At 34.9% G+C, this 17,678-nt stretch overlaps 1 pseudogene; it reads right to left on the bottom strand.

Moving 5' to 3' along the window:
• Window positions 1–11,016: 11,016 nt before the first annotated feature.
• Window positions 11,017–11,134, bottom strand: LOC118607008 (annotated as a pseudogene).
• Window positions 11,135–17,678: the final 6,544 nt, after the last annotated feature.

The following is a 17,678-nucleotide window of genomic DNA, read 5'->3' as shown; positions in this document are numbered from 1 at the left end:
CAGTAGTAGAATGGATAACTAAATTGTGGTATCTTAATACAATATAATACTACAGAGCAGCAAAACTGAATGAATTACAACTTCATGGATCAACGGATGTTAAATCTCAAAAACATATTGAACAAAAAAGCAAATCACACAAGCCTATTATGTATAATTCCATTTACATAAATTGCAAAAGCAAGCCAAATTAGACAGTATAGTGCTTAGGGACATGCATGTATGATAAAGCAATTAATTGAAGCAAAAAACAATTAACAAAGTTTCAACATATGGTTAGCTATGGGGTGGTTAGCATGGGGGACAACATCAGGAAGAGAGAAAAAGGAAACTTCTAAGATATTGGTAATGTTCTATTTCTAAAGACGGATGGTAGTTATGGAGCTATTCTTTTGTTATTCTTTTTAAAACAGCACACATATATGTACACATTCTTGTGGAGGTATGACATAATTCATGATAAGAAAGTTTAAACAATAAAAAAATAATATTTTCTGAATTGAAAATTCTATGTTGTGGTTAGAAAGATACATCTTAAAACTGTTTTCATTTAGAATTAAAGCTTGGTTTTCACTTATATCTCAGAACATATTGAGAATTAAACATAGTACAAAATATTGCAATAGGACCATGTTTTAAGAAATACACTTATACTAAGAATGAGTAGGCTAAATATAGCTAAATATCATGTTGTTAGATATAGCTATATTTATATTGGGCCAACAGATTTAAAAAACCAAACATCTTTTTTCATTGATGTTTCAAGAAGTATGACCTCATATCTGGTGAGACTTACTTTGAAAACCAAATCAACTTAGTTAATTTTTTTTCTGTTTGTTTTAGGTGCAATATTATAACAGCTGAAATCATCAAAAAAAAATGGCAGATATATTCTACTATTTAATAAATCCTCAGCCATATGTCTAACTGAAGTTTGTTTTTGCTGAAATTAACATGGCCTTAAAACAAACAACAACAATATGTATATGTTTTAAAAACTGTATAAGAAAATTCTTATTACCATGTGTGTATTTATTGTTGTAGATTATTGTATTATATGAATATCTAGTTATATCGTTAACCTCTGCAAAAGTAAAGTCAAGACTTCTTGGCTCAAAGGCAAAGCAATTTCCTGTGTCTATTCCTAGAGAAAGAGGTAGGATCTGGGAGTTCTGAAAAGGCAAATACAAAGGGCAGAGTTCAGATACTTCAGATTTTTGTTATAGGTAATAATAGCTAACCGGCAATAATTACAAGCTGTGCTAAAATGTTTTACATGCCTATATATTTTAATCTTTGCAACTATCATATAAAGTGGGTCTACTAATATAAGAAGTAGAGGTTTAGAGAATTTAAGTAACTTTTCCCAAAAGATATAGAAAGTACCTGGTAAAGGCTAATTCTGATATATATGTCTGTCTGATTACAGAGCTCAAATTTACCATTATATGATCTAGAGCAGTTCTTAAAGATCTAATACTTTAAAAAATAGACCAAGTCTTGAGACAGATGTATGTGAAGCCAAAGAAACTTCAGCTTCAGGGTCCCTCATTTGCACAGGTCCCTTCCAAGTTCCCAGGAAGAATCCTGCCCATGTGCTCACACAGCCTCAAGATTATCATAAAATGTAAAGGCATAATTTTTGTATTTATTTTCTTACAGTTGTCTCCCAAATGGTGCAAGCTTACTGTTTCACAAATCTTGATCAATCCCAGGCTGTTCTAGTGTCATGGTAATAAGTAGTCCGTGAGTCCCGACCATCCTAGTTGGCCCAAATATTACTAGTTCCAGAGTGTTTATGAAACAATCCTGGCCATTTGGAACGTATGTTCACACCTCATTGAATAGTTGTAGTACGGTCATCTGTGTAACCCACCAAAATATGATTGCTTGAAAGCAGATAACAATTATTTAACCCATATTTCCCCAGCATTGAACACATTAAGCACATGATAAATATTTGTCGAATGAATAAATAAACATAAGTTTCATAAAGAACAAAAAATACAATTCCTTCCCATAGTAGTAGTGACTAAAAACCCACGTTCGGAAAGTTAGATTTTATTTAGAGCAGTAGGATTTGGGAGCTGCTTTCATTCTAGCCCGATCAATAAGCTCAGATTTGAAGTTCCTGAGGCAGGATTGGAGGGGGTGGAGAGTGAGTAGGAGAGGTTCTGGTGGCACACTGGGTCATACCTAGACCTAAATACATTGAAGAGATTGAATGCCTTTCAGGCATTCAAGTTACTAGACTACAAATTTGGGGTTTTCACATCAGTCTGGGGTTAAGTTCAGTTCATCTTATATCATCTGTCTGTCAGGTGGGAACGTGGGGAGCTTACGCAGTACATCCCTCGAGAGGAAGGGGTACTTCACACCCACATCTAAGGGTAGATGGGGGAGGCTCCAGAGATCACTTGGAGAGCCTGCCATGTGTTTGGGAGGAATCAGGAATTAATACCTGTCCCACATCTGAAAACATCTAAATGGGAAGAAGCTTGGTGAGGGAAAATATAATGGCAGGATGAATAGAGTTGGTGCGATAGTTAATTTTATGCGTCAACTTGACTGAGCCACCGGATGGCCAGACATTTGGTCAAATGTTATTCTGGGTGTGTCTGTGAGGGTGTTTCTGGATGAAATAAACATTTGAATAGGAGCCTAAGTAAAGCAGATTGTCCTCCCTAAAGTGGGTGGACCCCATCCAGTCAGTTGAAGGCCTGAAAAGAGCAAAAACGCTGACCTTCCCATGAATACAGGAGAATTTCTCCTGCCTAACTGCCTTGGAGCTGGGATATTGGTTGTTTTCCTGTTTTCTGACTTCAAATTGAAACATCAATTCTTCCTGTGTCTCTAGCCTAACAGCCTTCAGACTGGACCTACACCGTCAGCTCTCCTGAACCTTCATCTTGTTGACTGCAGATCTTGGGACTTGTCAGCCTCCGTAATTGTGTGAGCCAACTCTTTATAAAAAATCTATCTATATATCTATATCTATATCTATCTATATCTATCTCCTACTGGTTCTGTTTCTTTGGAGAACCCTGATTAATACAGTTGGAAATTAAGGTCCAAGAATGCAAGCACACATGTTTCCTGTGGGCTGCATGTGGATTACATAAAAAAGAGCTGAATTTTGGTCATTTTTAAAGGGACTCCACGAAAGCAGTCTTTTGAAGGGGGTGGTGATGGGCCATCTAAAGCTTCAAGCTGAGATGTGGTAGTTGGAGTGGGAAGTGGTGGAGAAAGCAATAGTTAGCCTGAGATCAGTTTCTATGAAAGGAAACTGGAGGTACGAGATCCTAAGTAGCAAGAGCTCAGAAAGTTCATTGCACCAGCTGGAGAACACTGCCTTTGTTTTCTAACCCACCTCTTCCACTGATCAGGCCACAGAATAGCCACAAAGAGCAGCTAGAAAGCATAGAAGGCGGGGCAGGGGCGGGGAGTATCTAGGAAGAAAGAACACCCCTCCTTCCTCCATGCCTCACAAACCCACCCTGGCCTTTCCCATTTGGGGCTTGCAAGCTTAACTCAGGACTGAGGGGAGGGGAGGGGGGATGATAAAAACTTTGAATCAAATGATAGCATAATATTTTAGTATTGGATGATATTGAACTTTTTAATACATGAACATGACTTGAAAAGCTAGGATCTCTGCCTAGATTTCATCCAAGGATAGAGAAGAATGATTTGACAGAGGAAGTTTGAAATAATAGTGGAGAAAAAGAGTAAAAAAAAAAGAGTAAAGTTGCTTTCTTTTGCCCCTGACTGAATCCATCTCACTCAATTAACCAGTTACATTCCATTAATCAAAAAAGAAATGTTTGACATACCAATCTGTAAAACTTCCTTAAGACTACCATCACTATTTCATTTCTAAAAGCATAGTGGAGAGCTGAGAGTTCCTGTGAGATTTAAGCCCCAGGGGATTGGATCTCTTTCTTTCTTTCCTCCAATGACTCTGCAGAAGGTCAGTGAACTCATTTCCTGAATCAATAAGATGATTCAAAGTTTCTCATCTCCAAAGTATGGCCGTGAAATTCTTTAAGCAGAGATTGAATATTGTAGCTTTGTGTGTATCATTACAATAATACATGCATCACAATGTCACCAAGACTTACCGAGTCAACAAAGGCTGAGATTAATTCAGGTTGGTGGGAGTCTGTTGAAGAGGAAGGGGTGGTTCCTGGTAGGAATCTAAACTCTTTCTATCAAGGAAAGTCATCTCCTCATGAGCTACAGACATGAAAGTTAAACACTGTCCCTATTTCCAGGAAACAATACCTTTGTCCTCAAGTATTAATAACAATCTCTCAGTGTTTAGCAATTCATGGCTTTTTGGCAGTCAGCAAACTTCTCTGCTAAAATGTTGTCAGATCATCAGCCCATAGTCTATAAACCACCTACTCACTTGCTCTGTTCTTCAACACTAATTTTCTTTTAATGCCTGTTTCTTTGACCGGGAGATGGGGGATCGGGGAGCTATTTTGATGATTTATAGCATCTGCTTTATCTCCAATTCATCTTCCCAAAGAACAAGCTCTGTTTTTACAGAACACATTGATTGGTCTACTTGATTTCCACAGTATTTTTCTACTTGGTTCCCTATTCTATATTTAAAAGAGGAACATCTCGGCCAACTACTAAAAATTGGCGGGTCATCTAATGAAATTCAGCAAATTATGAAGAGGCTCAGGAAATACTTTTGTTCTACTAAAACTAAACCGAAACCTAATATTAATCAACCATGATACTTTAGTTTTGTCATATGACTTTCACAACAATCTTATGAAACACACTGAAAACTTTCCTTCTCTTACAGATGAAATAGAACCTTGGGGAGCTGAAGCGATGTGATCAGAGTAACAGGTGAGAAGTGGTAGACTTGAGCCTAGAATTCAGGCCTTAACCTTACTGAGTATCCTTTTCAAAATATCACTATGACTTTCTCCAACAATTCCACATCTGGGTCTGCAGCCCACAAAAACATGTCCAACGTGTACAGGGCGTTCATTGTAGCATTATTCATAATAGTGAAAAATTGGAGACTACCTAAATATTTGACTATAGAATGTTATTTCGAAAATTATTGCAAGAGCATGTGAGATCTTGCTCCCTGGAGTTACGCTGTTAATTTGACTCAAATAACTTACAAAAATTTTTTAAAAATTATGATATACCTATACTATGGGAAGGACACTAAGCAGCCATCAAAAACAATGAGGTACATACACAAATATACACACAGTGACATAAAAATCAGACAAAAAATGTTTAATTACAAAAGACAAGTTTCAGAACAACAGATAATTCCATTCTTATGTAAGGAAAAAAACTTACGAATTAATATGTCTGGATATAAAAAGGTCTGAGAAAACACATAACAAACTGTTAACAATGATAATCCTTGAGTTGAGATAGTTGAGAGTAGAGGAGGAAAAAAAGCACATGAACTCCAACTTACATTGCATACATTTTTATAACGCCTATATATTACTTTAAATGTTCTAGGTTGAATTACTAACAATTTTTTAAAAAGTTATTCAGTCTCACAAATAATTATTGAATTCTTATTATGTGTATGTTCAGCCCTCTGCCAGAGGTTATAGAACTCACAAGAAATTTCCCTTGAGGAAGTTAGCATCTGGTTGGAGAGAAAAGCAGAACTCAGAAAATGATACACAACAGTTTATTCTTAACTGTTGGGGGAAATGACCAATTAGTGTACCAGTCAGTTACCTATAAGGAAGAGTTACACAGATTTCCATTTCTTTTGGTTTTGTACAAGGGAAGTTGGCTCAGGCCCCAAATCTCCCTACATTGGGACCTAGTGCAACTTAGAGCATTACAAAAAATCATAAATCATAAATTGCTCAGTATCACTTGGACTAAACTAATCTGTCCTTTAAAAAAATTCATCTATAACTGATAGTTCTCAATGTGAGAATTTGATTGGCTTGTTTGGTGTCGCTTGGCAGAAACAGAAATTGGGCTACTGGACAGAAATTGGATAAAGCCACCTCAGAATTATCTGGTATCTCTTCTACCTAGCTCATAGAGGGTCATTTATGGCTTGTAGTGAGAAAAACAGATAAAATCTTTGAGTTTATATGATTAATAAGGTAAGACACAGAACAATATATACTATATGATACCATTTATATACAGGGAATAATAAAATTGAAATGTGAAAATTTTATTACTCTGTTATTCTATTCCTAGGTATATATCCTAGAGAAATTTGGGCAATTTTTTCACCAAAAGACTGTACAAGACAATTAATAGCACATTTTTAATGGTAGAAACAGAAAATATAAATAAATCAAAACAAACTCCCAAATATCCACTAACAGGAGAATGGCTACATTGCAGCATACTCATATAATGTAATTCCACGAAATGGTGGAAATAAATTGTATATAACTACACACTACTTCGTGAATGATAAATACTATGCCTGCAGCTGTGGAAGCCATCTTGCCATCATGAGGGAAAGCTTTTACATCACTGAATTACTGAACCAATGCTAGCAGCTGCCTATCAACTAAATTCCAATCAATTTAAGTCATCGATAGTCAGGTTTTCTTGTTATTTGTACACATAAACACTCCTAGTATATTACAGTTAAATGAAAGAAAATTTCAACAATTATTAAGGTTAATAAAGCGGAGGGACTTTTCAGTTTGTATTGTTAAAATTTTTTATATTGAGCTTATTGCCATGAATTACTTAGGTAATTTAAATTTTAAAAAAATTTAAGTGCAAGAAAGCCAAGAAATAGTGTGATATACAATGGATCGCATAGGCCATCTTCTCACTCTCTCAACCCAACTTTTATCATATTTACTTAATTTGTCTTTCACCAGATTTCTTCTAAAAATTCACCCCTTCTTTACTTAGAATAAAGGTCAAGGTACTTAATGTAACTCATACTGCTCTGCTGTCTCTAATTCTCAGCCTTAGCTCATAGACTGTTCTTTTTCTTGCTAACAAAGCCCCTGTTACACTGGCCTTATTTTAGTTCCACAAATGTTTCAGATTCCCAGATCTTAGGCCTTCGGTTTGCGGTTTCCATTTCCTGAAACTGTTACTTTTTCTTCTCTTTACTAGACGTAACTCACATCTGCAGCTACCAGTCCCTACTTTCCTCATCTTTCCTGCCCTTCCAGCTCTTAAACCCCCTCTCATACAGAGTGAGAGGTCTTTTAGGAAAATAATGTACCCAAGTTGTACTATGAAAGGAGAATAATAATTGCAGGAAAATCTTATTTTTAAAATGTGTTTGTGTGTTTGTTTTATAGGTCTTTTACTCTAAAACCTCTAAAAAATCAATATCAATTAAATTGCAGAATTGAGAGGTCCCACATTTGCCCTCCTAGGACTGTGCCAGGGACAGGAATCTCCATGGACTTGACCACGTAGGGCACTGACCACATATAGTAGAGAGAATCCTGGGGATAGGGCAGAGGGGAAGAAAAGGAAAGAGAGAAGCAAATCAGAATGAAAAGGGATCCTAGCCCCCATTGGAGGGCTTTTTTTTTTTTTTTTTTTTTTTTCCTGGAGATAGGCAGCATACGATTGCTCTTCCAGATATTCTGGGAACAAAAGCAGGGTCACATGGTCAGACTTTTAGGTGGCCTGATGATGGCCTGAAGATATGACGGGAAGGACCAATTACTGGAACCCAGGGGCAGAGAGGGCTATGTGAAAAAGGCTATCTGAGACCTTTGGTCATGGATAGAGCCAGCCCACAATGCCACCACAGGGAGGAGCCTGGGGAATAAATAACCTCAACTTTCTTTTTTCCCTTCCTCTGATCTTTTCCTGAGGCTCAGTATTGGCACAATACAATAGAAGACCCAATAGACAAGAGAGCCAGGAGATGAGTTTATGTAGGTCAGCTTTTGGGGCAGAAAGCAGGGTGGTAGGCGGTTGGAATGGATATGCAGGGTAAATGGAAAATATCTAGCACAGTTCTGATAGGTCTGTCCATTTTCCTTACAGAGAAGCAAAATACGAAGTTGAATTATAACCACAGGTTGCCAAGGAAGTATAGAATCACAGCAAGGACAATTATTTGGCCAATACCATTAAGTCCAATGTCCTAATACATACATTTCCGAGATAGGGATCTTGCTGAGATATTGGAAGGGTGAGATGGTATATCAAGAGAATTTCTACTTGTTAGCATAATCATGCAATAACTCCTTTCTATAATTCGTTCACTCTTGATTCTTGCAGTACTTATCTTGGTACCTTCACAAATCTGCAAATTTCACAATACTATATGTGTGTGTATACACACATATACATACGTACACACATATACATACATACATACATATATATATATTTTTTTTTTGGATAAAACTTTTAGTTTTATCCAAAACTTCTTTTTCTACAATTCCAATACCAGTACCAAAAATTGGCTCTCCTGTGGAGATTATTTCCACAAAGAAATAATAATTAAAAAAATTTAATTCAGAAGTGTCCCCACGTAGATAAAGATAAGAAGAGAACAATAAAGTAAAATTTTTAGGTGTATTCCAAGCAGTCAGGTAGGCTCATTCTGTATCCAGAAATTCTGTAAAACTGGAATATATGTATACAAGATTCAAGTTCTTATCACAGAAGAATTACAAATCATTCTAGACCAAGGGTCAACCGAACAATTGATTATATTCATAATACTTCAATCCTATAAAATCTCACTGAGATTATGTTCAGATTCTTTGACTGGATTTTGGATGTTTGTAAAACTTTCAATATGCTTATGCTGTATAATTTCTGAGTTTTAAACATTTTATTTTATCACCAGTCATAACATAAACAACAGTAATAAGTGAATATCTAGGTGCCCACCACCCAGTTTAAGAAATAGACTATTATCCCTCTATGTTTTACTTTTTGTCCCTTCACTATCTCATCCCTCTTCTTTCCTCCCAGTTCCCATGGGCATCTGCTACCCTGATTTTTAAATTTATTCACTTGCTTTTCTTTATAGTTTTATTGCATATGAATGTATCCCTAAATAATAAATTGTTAGGTTTGCATGTTCTAAAACTTTACAGAGATGGAATTATGTAGTTTTCTCCTACAACTTTCTTTTTTTATATTGTTCCTCAACATATAGGTTTATAAAGTTCATCATGTTGATACAAGTATTTGTTCGCTGCTGTATTATAATTCATTTATGAATAAACTACAATTCGATTATTCAGTTGCTCGTCCATGGATATTTGAGCTACTAGATTTTTGCTATTTGAAACAATGTTGGTCTTAACATAATTGTACATGCATATTTCCTGGGAAAGAATTTCTTTAGGGTATATGCTTAGGAGCAGAATTGCTGGAATATAAGATAAATATTCAACTTTATTCAAAATTTTACAAAGTGGTTTTAAACAAAATTTGTAAGTAAAATTTTAATATCAAGGTATATATCTCTGCTATGTTTCAATACCAGAAGTATTTGTTTCTCATTTTTTCACATCTTTATCAATAGCTGGCATTGAGTATATTTAAATTTTTTGCCAGTGATGTCATTCTACAGCTGGTTGAACACATCTTTGTGGTTTTATCTTTGTATTTTTCATTTCTGAGTTTAACTCTAACCTCAGCTCAAAGGTATCTTTTCGTCACCTCTTTGCATCACTGCTTAAACTTTTAGATATCATTTTAAATAAACCTACTTTCCAGAAGTTGAATAAAGAGTTGGATGATATTCAGATTGATTTGAGGAATAATATCATCAGAGTGGTGCCATCTGAGTAGTACACTGGCACAATTTGATGTATTCAGGATCCCTTCTATCTCCTTTCTCTCGGTTCTATCCACTTTCCCAAAATGTAAAGTTGTTGTGAGGGGATCAGGCTCATGTGACTTCAATGTTGCAATACCCAAAAGAAGCTGGTCTCTAAAATACATAAGCATGATTTTAATATCAAGGTATATAACTGTTATGTTTAGAATTTGGAGCTCTCTGCTGAATTTGGGGACGCTAAAGCTAAAATTTAAAAATTCAATTCAGTAAATATTTCTTATAGACCTACTTTATTATTATTAATGTAGAAGTTCAATTTGGAGTTCTATCCTTATGTAATGAGGTGGTCAGGTACTATTGCAGGGTGAATCAGAGACTACATCTTACTCATGATTATGCATATTCTCAATTTAACCTAAAAACAAAGGTTCTGGTAACTTCATTGGGGGTAGGTGGTAGTGGAAGGCAAGGAGTCCTGGTTATTAGTAGCAGTTAAGGTTAAACATAATAATACTCAGAAAAAGAAAAAATGGACAGGTATCTAGGTTGAAGTTTAACAATCTTAATAAAGACCAAGAATTTAATTTTTCGCAACAAAGAGGTAGATGCTATTATAATACCTCCATGCAGGTAAAGAAACTGAAATGCAGACATGTTAAAGTAACTCGGCCAAGGATTTCATATGACTGGAAAGATATAACGAATATAGAGACAAAATACATTGGCAAATAGACTTTTTGTTTTTGAAGGATGCCAAGACTTTGAAGTTATATTTCTTTTCTTATTTTAATCACATTTCTATATTCTGTAAACCAGAAGCCCCACTCCAAAGCCTTATTCTTAGGTTTCTGGCAGCTTGGACATCTCCCCAGATGATTGGAATTTAAGTCTTTTTTTTTTTTTCCCCCAAAGTACTTACTTGTGGGTGGCAGTGTTACTTTCCAATCCTACTTTGCATTTTTTTTTTCCTGGGGAAGATTAGAAAAAGCCATCTGGTTAACATTACCCTGAAAATTATTCTCTGAGTGGAATTTACTAAGAAGAAATTGTGAGAGAAGGGAGTATGTTATTAAGCTAAGCAGAATACAAACAGAAAAATTTAGAAACTGAAGCATTACCTTCTGATACTTACCAGAATTACTTTTCTGTACAATCAGTTCACTTTTCATTCTAGCCCTTTTTTTCACTTTTCTTTCTGAGGAGAGCTTTATTATTATTTATTTTTATTTTTATTTATTTTATTTTATTTTTTAAGCCTACAGCACCTGGTATTCCTAGGTGGTCTCCCATTCAAGTACTAACCAAACCTGACCCTGTTTAGCTTTTGAGATCAGAAACGATCGGCATGTTCAGGGTGGTATAGCCGTAGACTGAACCCCTATTTCTAGCTCTTTTGAGATTTAATCTTGTTCACATACAGCTTGCTTAGTTTTGAACTTCGGGTTCCTTTCTCTAATTAGTTGCCTCTTCTATTCAGGTTTTCATTACTATCACCCTCCACCTCCCGAATAGTGACATTCTTGCTGGGGTAATTTGCCTAGAAAAGAATCTGGCAAATAATGGGTGCTTAACAAACATTTGTTGATTGACTGAATGACTGCTTAAATGAATGAACAAATGCATTAGTAAGTAAAAACCTTCCCAGGAAGAAAAGAAATAAGATCAAGGAGAGTAAATGTGAAACAAAGCCTTACTGATGAACTCTGTAAAGAAGTGGACGTGATATTGATTTTATTCTTTAACATTTCTCTAGAATTTGTAATCTTTACATAACTTTGAAAAGTCTACATAGTCATATAATTTCAGAATTCAGCTTAGAAAAATCAAATGCTATTTGAAAAGTGACTACTGGGTCAATGAAAAAAAGTTTTTTGTTTGTTTTTGTCTAATTGACTCATTTAATTGGAGTTATTCTATCCAGTTATTTGGAACAGACCACCAAGAAAGATTTTTTACACCCACATTACCTTGTACATTACTCTTCTATTCACCAAATTTATCTTTTATTTTGAATCTCTTAGAATATTATCTCACGTTGTACATCTTTAGTTTTCAAAGTAATAAAAGCCAAACTGTGATATTAATCTGGGCCATATTGTATCATATTTGTTAAACATTCACGATGACAAAAATTGAAATGCTAATTAGCAAGTATTTTCATTGTTTTTGTCTCTATAAAATTAACCTTTTGAAAGGCAATTTTCAGGATCACAGACTTTAGTTATATTGAACCCTATAAATTTTAATTTTTTTATTTTCTTAACACATTTCTGTAGTTTCCAAAATTTCTCCAATAAGCTTTCATTGCTTTTATAATCATAGAAAATAACAAATTCCATTAACTCCCTCCCAACGAAATCGGCCATTTTATCATTCTGACTAAACTGCTATTCACATTTGTATTTTATTATAGTAATTTCTGAAGGCATGGTAATCAAGGGCAGTAATTTTGACTTGAAATTTTTGTAAGGATGCCATCCAGGTCAATGAATAAAGAACAACATTCACTGTGTATTTGTGTAGAATTTGCAATTGCCTCCTTTGATTGTCTATTCTCAGGCCACATCTAAGTTCAAATTAAATTTTCACCTACTTCAAATGACTTAGTACATACTAATTTATTCCCTTTTCAATCTTTAATACATCTATTATTTTCTTACATGTAAAATGAGGAGCAGGGACAATTGCTAAACTTCATTTTAGTTCTCATTTCTATGATCATTTCTTGAGATTGTTGTACAACAAACTTATTAGAGATAGAATTATGAAGTAGTGTATTTTGAATTCCGAAGAACATTGTTCAACTCATTAGGCGGTACATGTTCTCAAATTGCATACAGAAATATGACCTTTGAAAGTGTACTTACGACATGAAAAGGATAAGTTGGTAAGTTTGAAGAGTTCTATCTAATACTATAATAATCATCTAACTCTATCCTATACCTCTGGCTTCAGTCACTTCTTTCTAATCAGAAAGACATCTGTGTATCTCCATATGGTATTACTTAAAGAAGAGTAACTTCCCAGAATTTATCTCAACCTTCTGTTTCTCTAACTATAGAACCCTACTTACAGCATAGACTCCATTAATGAAATCCTATCCAGTTACCTCATGACTTTCTTACTTATCACACGGGTAGTTCAGGATGTCTATGCCCTGTTTTTAGAAGCAGCAGTAGCCTTTAGATGGATTATGAATTTAAAAATATATATATTAAAATATATATATATATTTTTCAAAGCCTGTTTTCAATTCCTCTGAAGGGAGCCAATATAATTTGGTAGTTAAACAGTTAAAAATAACAAGCTTGGAAACAAACAAATCTCAGTTTGTATCCTAGCTGTGCTTTTCAACTACTGCCTGAACTTGGACAAGCTACTTTTACAGCTCTGATCTTCAGTTTTGTAATTTATAAAACAGGGATAATAGGACTCCGTTTGTAAAATTGTTTATGAAGAAAAATTGCGTGCCATGTATAAAGCACTTTGCATTTCATTAAGTTAAGCAATATTTATTGAGAACTAACCATGTGCCAGGCACTGCGCCAAGCTCCTTAGGACTATTCTTCTTCCTTCAAATTTTCATCTAACTCTACTCCCTTAGGTCTCAGCTTAAATGACACTTTCTCAGGGAAGGTGTCTATGTTAGCTCAAGTCCTCTAGGAAGTGAATGCTAAGATAGGATTAGACATGCAAGAGGTTTATTAGAGGAGATTCCTGTGGAAGATAAAGGGGAGGAAGCAAGAGTAACTAGGAAAGTGTCATGCTCCAATGGAAGTCTGGAGCAAGAAAGGAAAATTTGATAGGAAAAGACTGAAGTACTGTTCTAAGAGAGTTTTGGCTAGACCAATGGTGAGCTCCCAAGTCAGATTTGCCCATTAGAGAAGTCCTATGTCCTGCTGTGCTGAGTCATGGGCCCATTGCAATTCAGAAGTATGGCCTAAGCTCCAAATGTGATAAAAGATCGGGAAAGGTAGCAGCTGGGGTTGTCAGTCAACTATGCCCCCTCATACCCCCAGGAGATTCAGGCAGCACATATCCACAGCCATCACACCCTCCATAATAGGTTAGATCTCCTATTTATTTGCTCTTATAGAAACATGTATTTTCCTTTTTTTGGTTATCGCCATTAAATTTTTGTTTTCTAAATTTGTAAAGGTTATTCTCTCTGAACTGTAAGCTAGGGTAGGGAATGGGTCAATCTGGTTTACCTCTGCATCTCCAAGATGCACAGGATGCACCAGATGAGACGGCATATAATAGGTACAAAATACAATAGTAGTCATTGTTTTTTATCCACTCTGTTCTATTCCATACATTACCACATCCAAAATAAACTGCTGCAGTCCTGCACAGCAGTATATATTGCAGATTTCAGCTTAATGTTAGTTTCTCTAGAGCATCTTTATTTTACTTTATTTGTCCTAGGGAGAGGTTGCATCTTTATTTTTAATATATATATCAAAGCTCAGTCAAAAGTAGTGAAACCTTGGAGATGGATTCTTGAATATATAAAGTACACTTATGAACAAAAAGAGTAGAGTTCCCAGCACCTGATTGTAAATTCTTTTCTGTTTCTTCAGTGGTTGATTCTGAAGAATCTCTTTTGCGCCGAGGGCCATGTAGACTGATGATTGTCATTTTCTCTTTAAATGACCTGTCTCCTTGCCCCCATCTCCTTTCCAGAAAGTAAAAATTTCATCAGATATAGCAGAAAGTGTTAGGGAGAGAATGGGGATGTAAGTTAATAAAGCAAGAATGAAGGAACCTAGAAGTTGTAAATGACTCCACATCACAGAAGACACCAATCAGATGCCAAATACAAAATTAATAATCACAAAAACTACATTATCAAGTAGTTTTTGTAAGGGACATTACCAAGTTCTTACTGCTGCCCTTCCTTCCTGACTCTGCCCTAAAGCTGGGAGTTGAGTGTAGGGAGGACCTACACTAAGCTAGGGGAGGAGAAATAGAATGCTGGTCTCAAGCTATAGAGAATCAAAGCTTGTCTTTGGAATTATTTGTGGGACATTGAGCAAATTGCTTGACTTTACTGAGACTCAGTTTTCTTACCTGTATTGTGAGGATAATAAAAGCAATCTTAGAGGACTGTTAATCAGATTATAAGAGATAATTTACGTAAAGTGCCTGGCAAGATCCTTGGCACATAGTAAATTCCCAATAAATCTCTTTACTATCAATTCTTGTTAGGTATTCCACCCTGCTGCTCCAGCCATTTTCAAAATGTGGTCCGCAGACATTTTCAGGAGTCACGAGGTCAAAATTATTTTCATAATAACGCTAAAAATTTATTTACCTTTTTCATTGTTTTAACTTTGCTTTGATGGTTCTAAAGTAAATCATTGTAGACAACAAGATACCACTTTACACTCACTAAGATGGTTATAATATAAAAGACAGACAATAACAAGTATTGTTAAGTATGTGGAGACAATAGAACACATCTACCACCGGTGGAAGTGTAAACGGTGTAGCCACTTTGGAAAAGAGCTGGCAGTTCCTTAAAAAATTAAGCATGGGGTTACCACACAACCCAGCAATTTCACTTCCAGGTATATACACAAGAGAACTAAAGACATATATTTAAGCAGAAGCTTATAAATGAATGTTCACAGCAGTATTATTCATAATAGCCAAAAAGTAGAAACAGCCCAAGTGTCCACCACTTGATGAATAGCTAAACAAAATGTGATATATCCATATAGTGGAATACTGGCTGAATAATGCTTTTTGTGGGGGCTGTCCTGTGCATTGTTATGTTTAGCAGCATCCTCTGATTGTACTCATTTGATACCAGTAGCAACCATGCCCCCTACCATATTGTGACAACCAAAAATGAATCCAGATATTGCTAAATGTTCCCTGGGGGCAAAATTGCCTCCAGTCGAAGACTACTGGCACAAATAGAAAGTCCTTATATCCTTCACTGCCATTCTCTTGCAGTTAAAAAAAAAAAAAAGACAATTTTACTTAACGATGTTCTTAATGAAGCAGTACAAAATTTTAATGCTATGAAATATTGACCCTTAAATTCATGTATTTTAAAATATTCTGTATAAAAAAATAGGAAGTATTCATAAGGCACTTCTGTGGCATACCAAAGAACTATAATTGTATCAAGGAAAAACACTTGTGGTATTGTTAGAGTTGCAAACTGAATAGCTGCTTTTATCATGGAACACCATTTTTATTAAAATATTTACTAACTACTGGTTGTTTAGACTTGGGTATTTGGCAAATATTTTCTCAAAAATCAATGAAGTATAACTACCAATTCAGGGAAGACAACTGATAGTATTTACTGTCATTGATATAATTGAGTTTTCAAGACAAAATAAGAATTTTATAAAAGTTGCATCATCACTGTGATCTTGACAGCTTCCAAATACTTAAAAGATTCTTCTGAAGAGACTGGAAGTGATATTAACACATGTGATTTTTAAAAAAATTTATTTATTTAAATTAGTTTCAAGTATATAGTACATTGGTTAGACATCTATCTAGTTCATAAAACAATCCCCCCAATTGCTTTCTCCTGCCCCTGGCCCTTCACCTAGCCATCATATTAATAATGTTAACTGCATTCCCTCTGCCAACACATGTGATTTTTTTCATAGTGCAGGATCAAATATGTCAACATTTAGATCTGCATAACTCAGTGAACTGGTATTTCCAATTGACTACTTTAGGATGTTAAAATCATGTACAGTTTAAAGGATTCATTAAAAGTGAAACATGCACCAATAGATTAAAATTTTTTTTATAAGTTTTGAGGTATAATTAACACAAGTTGCACATGTTTTTACATATGTATATACACAGGACACTATCACAGCAATCAAAATAATAAACATGAGTATTATTCCCCAAAGTTTCCTTGTATTTCCTGTAATCTCTCTCTTCTGCCCTTCTCAGCCCTCCACATCAGTCTTCCATTATCCAGGTTACCAGTAACTTCCTTCTCACTAAAGATTAGTGCACTTTCTGGAATTTTATATAAATGGGAACATATAGTACGTACTATTTTTGTCCGATTTGTCACTCATAATTATTTTGAGATTCATTTATGTTGCATATATATCAACAGTTAATTTCTTTTTATTCTGAGTAGTATCCCATTGTATAAACATATGAATTGTTCATTCATTCACTTGTTGATGAACATTTGTTTCCAGTTTTTGACTATTGTGGACACAGTTACAATGAACATTTGTGTGCATGTTTTTATGTGGACATACACTTCATTTCTTTTGGATAAATATCTAGGAGTGGAATGTCTGGGTCACATACAAATATATGTTTAACTTTTAAGAAACTGTCAAAGCATTTTCCAAAGAAGTTGTACCATTTTATACTCCCATTAGTGGTATAGGAGAGTCCTAGTTACTCCACATTCTCAACAACACTTGAATGGCCAGTCTTTTTAATTTTATCATTAAATACGTAGGTAGGTGTATTTCATCGTGGTTTTAATTTCTATTTCCCTAATCACTGATAACATCAAGTATCCTCTCATGTGCTTATTTGCCATTCATACAGCTTCTTGATGTCATTTCAAATTTTAATGGATTGCTTATTTTCTTTTTGAGGTATGAGAGTTTTTAAAAATAATATTCTGGAGACAAGCTCTTTATTAGAAATGTGATTGGAAATATCTTCTTCAATTTTTGACTAGTCTTTTCAGTCCCTTAAGTGTCTTTTGAAGAGAAGTTTTACATTTTGATCAAGTTTGATTTATCACTTTTTTTCTTTTAAAGGTAGTTCTTTAGGTATCATACCCAAGAAGTTTTTGCCTAGCCTAAGGTCACACACATTTTTTTCGTTTTTTTTCCCCCCAGAAGTTTAAAATTTTAGATTTAGAGCCATGATCCATTTTGTGTTTTCATATGAAATT

This window comes from Rousettus aegyptiacus, unplaced genomic scaffold, assembly GCF_014176215.1.
Source record: "Rousettus aegyptiacus isolate mRouAeg1 unplaced genomic scaffold, mRouAeg1.p scaffold_m13_p_8, whole genome shotgun sequence".
Lineage (NCBI taxonomy): Eukaryota > Metazoa > Chordata > Mammalia > Chiroptera > Pteropodidae > Rousettus > Rousettus aegyptiacus.
Note: the sequence above shows the minus strand (reverse complement) of the source record. Positions and strands in the feature narration are given on the sequence as shown.